The sequence below is a fragment of the Chinchilla lanigera genome, unplaced genomic scaffold (assembly GCF_000276665.1).
Source record: "Chinchilla lanigera isolate Chin_1 unplaced genomic scaffold, ChiLan1.0 scaffold00013, whole genome shotgun sequence".
NCBI classification, from domain to species: domain Eukaryota; kingdom Metazoa; phylum Chordata; class Mammalia; order Rodentia; family Chinchillidae; genus Chinchilla; species Chinchilla lanigera.
Genome location: NW_004955414.1, coordinates 33,777,281 through 33,781,987, shown reverse-complemented (window position 1 = coordinate 33,781,987; position 4,707 = coordinate 33,777,281). Strand labels below are relative to the sequence as shown.

Here is a 4,707-nt window from a genome sequence, read left to right as displayed (position 1 = left end):
TATGTGCACTTGTGAAGTTCAAATGAACTGCTTTTATGTTAATTCACTATGGACTGGTGGAAACATTCTGTAAATGATGGTTGCTATTTGTTTTTCCTCAGCCACAGAAGCCAGCTAGTGAGAGCAGCCACTGATCTTCAGGCTCTCCAAAAGCCCCCAAGGTGTGTGAGGAGAACCCCAAGAGCCAGGATTAGGAGATGTTTTGTGTCCTCTTTGCCATTAGCTTACAGGGTGATATCAAGAAAATCACTTCCTCCCCTGGGCCTCAGGGTCTTTCAAACTTGATTTTTAGCTGCAGCCCTTGTGTCCCAGTGATCCCTTATGAGGGAGTCTGGTTTTAAAGTGAAGGGGAGAGTCAGGGTGAGTGCAGCAGAGTGGCTCCCTGAGGAACAGTGCCTCCTTCACTTCTGTGCACCTTCTTGCTGCCTGCTGTGGCTGTGGTCTTTTCCTCAGCAAGATCATCAGGTCTCAGGAAGGAGGCTGTCAGCCCTTGCTGTGAGCTTTGGACCTCTGAAATTCAGGCCTGTTGGCTGGTGCCTGGGTGAACCTCATCCTCACTCCCATTGTCTCCAGCACGTGTGATGTCTTCTGAGGGCAGCCAAACTGTCCTGCCTGCTCTGCCCCTTTGTGACTCTGGCACTTAGGCATCTTCTTTCCCTCTTAGCCCCTTTATACCTACTCTCTTCCGTGCAGGATCACAAGACCAATTGCTCCTGCACTACCTCTTCTGTTGACACCGTGTCACCTGGTGCTGTCCCTTCCCCAGGAGCTGCTCTCACTAGTGGCATCCCTTCAGGCTTGTGTCTTTCTCCTTTTGCCTGCCGTCTTCCCCTGTGCTTGCCCCATCTTCCTTCTCAAAGAACTGTGCCCTCTATAGAGTCTCTTTTCCACTCTTTAATGAACTTGGTCCCTAGATCTGTGTGTTATTGCTGGGTACTGGGATGGGGAGGACACAGTGAGGCTTTTCCTTGAGGTCTAGGGTAGTGGAATTTCATCAGAATCTGCTTGGCTCATCTTGCTCCTTCTTATGGAAGTCAAATCACCACCTCATACATTTCTTTCTAAACAGAATCGTCATGCACCCAGTGGCCCCAGTCCCATTGATCAAAGCAAGTGAATGTGTCCTATTGGAGCAGCAGTCATCAGACTGAGGGGTCAGTGCAAACCACTTCCCATGAGCCTCTGTGTTCCCTCTCTCCATTTATCTGCTCGCTCAAGAAGCAGCAAGCATCCCTAGCCTCAGCCCAGCATCTTTCACAGGTGGCGGAGAAGAACCAGGGTCCCAGGGTCTGCAGCAGCAAAGTGACCAGATCCTGCCCCACCTTTGGCAACGTGAGGAGATGCAGGGCAAGATGGCCCTGGGCCAGCTTGTCAGGGGCTGCAGAGACCCAGGTAATGGAGCTGTCCAGGGCCCTGCAGAGGTCACCTGGCCACCTCTGTGCCTTCTCATGTTCTCATCCTACCCACAGCAGCACCCAGAAGTCACTGAGCAGCAGAATCAGCAGTCAGCCCCAGCTGAGCGTCCTCACTCTGCGTTGGCAAGGTGAGTGGAGGTGCCCAGGGCAGAGTGGGGCCTGAGGAGGACTCTTGGTGACAGACAGACCTTTAGAGTGCTGGACTGGTCATCCTCTCCCAAGGGGTATGGGTTGGGGTGGAGGGGTTCTGGTGCTGATCCTGTGGGGCTGAGGGGATCATCCTGCTCCCAATAGAAGGTGAAGGACGGGAAAGGCATGCCCAGCATGAGCCAACAGGACCATCCCAGAGACATGGACAGCCCAGAGGCCAGGGAAAGTTGGAGTGGACTTTGTCCTTTCTCTAGGCCACCTTCCCTGCCTCCATTTGTGGTCCCTTTGGATACTCCAATACTTTGTTTTCCCCACCCTCTGATTTCCCTGGAGCCCACACCTTCCCTGGGGCGTCGCAGTCAGACACCATCCCTTTAGGACCAACAGTTGCCAGGCAACAGACAGGGGTCTTCTTTCTGCTCTCTGCCCCAGCTTGTCCTAAGCAGTCCTCCCACAAAGTCACACTCACTTCCTACAGGCAGCATTTTTAATGAAACTTTTGCCAGTGCCTTGGAAGAGCTCACTTGGCTGCATTGGCAGCTGAAGGAGCAGAAGCAGCAGTGCCAGTGCCCGGCTTGCCCGATCGATAGCCCTGACTGACAGTCTGAGACGGGGACCCTGGCTCCCGGAGGGAGGATGACTGTGTGTCTGGGGAGAGCCACCAAGCCGGAGAAGAGGCCATGTCAGAGTGCAGGTGAGTGTCCTGTCCTGCTGGCCTGGGAAGAGGGGGCGAGGAAGAGGGGCCTGAGAAGAGGACCTGTTCTGCCTTCATTTGGTGGACGTCATGCAGAAGATGGAGCTCAAGGAGCTGGAACACTGTTTGCAGCTCTCTGGGGCCCATGTGCCATCAGTGAGCTGAGCCAGGGTCCCAGGCAGCAGAAGCGGTGATGTCTGAGTATCAGGGAGGCCTGAAAGTGAGACCAGTCCACTGTCCCCCTCCCCACAGCAGAAGACATTGTGCAGAGCCTAATGGGCCACAAACTGGAACCTGATCTGATGTGGGAGGGAATGTGGGGTGCAGTCCCCGACAGTGCTGACAGGCAGTACAGGCTCTCTTTTCCATGCCCTGCTCCCTGACCTGTCCACATGGGTCCGATTCTTCCTGTCAGACCCTGCACAGGGCCCACCACAGCCCATGTCCTTGGGCTGAGTTTGTGCTCCTGCTCTTAGTGGTAAGAATTTCTGGTACATTTTTTGTAAGATTATGGCCAATGCCATGTTCCATCATGATGGGGCGGCTGGGGAGTGACAGCCTGATTCCTCCACATTCCGGGTTGCTTCTTGTTTTCACGCCCATCAGATCGATCCACGGATGACACTTTGGCATCCTGTGACTGCTCCGTTTGGCAATATTTCCCCCTGTGGTTTCAGTATCCTTGGATATTTGCTGTCTGCATCAATTGTTTCATTTCAACTCTAATGAAATGCGGATTTCCAAGTTCCTTGATCCCTTCTTCAGTCTTTGGCTGGGATTTTCCATAAGGAAGACTTTCCCATCCTCAGCGTTCATTGGTGATGCTGAGATGCAGTTCCTCAAGGAAAGACAGACTCTTTCCCCCCTTTTCGTCAATCACCACCTTTCATGGGAGGGAAAGGGGCTAAAAAGATGTATTATGTACTTGGACCATTTCCCCATGAGCCACATGATCATTATGTACTACAAACATGTACTAATAAAAAAGAAAATTTGAACAAAAATCACTTTTCAGAATAAAGAGTTGGTGCCATCATAACCTTCAGTGGTCATGGTTGTTTGTTTCCCCTTTTCTAAGAGCATCACCATGAGGTAATGGATTTATTTTCTTTTCATTCAGTGTTCTTCACTTAATCGCTCTTTTCTCCTCTGTTCGTCTTCTCCTTCCTCCTTTATGCTAGGGACCAAATGTGGGCATTGTGCATTTCATGGTTTGTGTCTAGATGTCACCCCAAAGCCTCATGCAGTCATGGGGTGGGCTTCTAGAGCTTATGATTGACTCACGATCCAATACTGGGATTTTGGGCTTGAGTGCTACACCTACACTAGGGTGAGTAGCCTTCATACAATATAAGGGAAGGAAAGAAACTTGCTCTCTGCTGCTTCTCCTCCCTTTTTGCTGTTGTTGCTTTTGCTGTTTTTCACCGCCATGGACTGTTGCCCTCTGCCATGTGCCCCTCTGCCTTGGTGCTATGATTGATATACTGTGTCACCTTGGGGAGTCTAGGAGTTTGGCTAAAAGACTCAGCGGGGAGTCAGGAGGATTACTTTATATTCATCCTGAGCCTGTGGAAGAGGAGGGCATGCAGATTATGTGAATGCTACATGCACCCTGGGTGGGGGCAGCCTGTTTACAATATAAGGAAAGGCAAGAGGCTTGCTCTTCTCTGCCACTCCTCTCTTATGCTGTTTTTGCTGTGTTCTGCCACCATGATCGTTTGCTCTCTGCTACGTGCCACTCTGCCTCAGAGCTGACCTGATGGACTGAAACCTCCACAAATTGTAAGCTAAATAAACCTTTCCTTCCTTCATTTTGGGCGTCAGGTATTTTTTCCCAGCAACGAGAGAAAAGTAACTAAGACACTTGGAACCAGCCAAGCATGGACTGAAAGTTCTGTAAGCTAAATACACTGTGTGCTAAATAAACCTTTCTATCCATAATTTTCGGGTCAGGTATTTTGTCTCAACAACAGGAGAAAAGTAACCAAGAGAGCATGCTAGGCAGGGGCTCTACTACTGACTGATGCCCCCAGCCTTTGCCACTGCACAGGCAGGACTGAAACTTGCAATCTTCTTGTCTCAGCCTCCCTAAGTGATAGGATTCCAGGTGAGCGCCACCATACCCTGCTGAATTTTATTTTTGTTTTTATTTTGAAATGAAGTGAAAAATGCCAGAGAATTTTTGTATGCTGCTGAAAGGATGCAGGAGAATGAGAGGACCTGGTGACATGGAGCCCAGAGCTTAGGGCTGGACTGGCATGTGAGAGGGGCAGGGACAGGATGGCAGGCAGAGAGTAGGGCAGAATGGTAAGGTGGGAGATGTGTGACTCAGGGTGGGTGTGGAGTCACCGCTGAACTTCTTTTGCTAATGGACTGGACAGAATGCTGAAATTAAGGGTAGCTAACTCTATAACATTTTTATATTTTTAAGGACATATAGTAAAAGAC

The 4,707-nt window shown here is 50.5% G+C and overlaps 1 long non-coding RNA gene across 3 annotated transcripts; it reads left to right on the top strand.

The window, feature by feature from the left end:
• The first annotated feature begins 76 nt into the window (after positions 1 to 76).
• On the top strand, positions 77 to 3,298 carry LOC102027739. 3 transcript variants are annotated; one of them, XR_001233080.1, is made up of 6 exons: positions 77 to 161; positions 1,070 to 1,154; positions 1,261 to 1,392; positions 1,473 to 1,543; positions 2,044 to 2,259; positions 2,866 to 3,298. It is a non-coding gene; the product is annotated as an uncharacterized LOC102027739 (long non-coding RNA). The 3 variants fall into 3 exon arrangements; XR_001233079.1 differs by having other exon boundaries at positions 1,470 to 1,543; positions 2,072 to 2,259; XR_001233078.1 differs by having other exon boundaries at positions 1,470 to 1,543.
• The last annotated feature ends 1,409 nt before the right edge of the window (positions 3,299 to 4,707 follow it).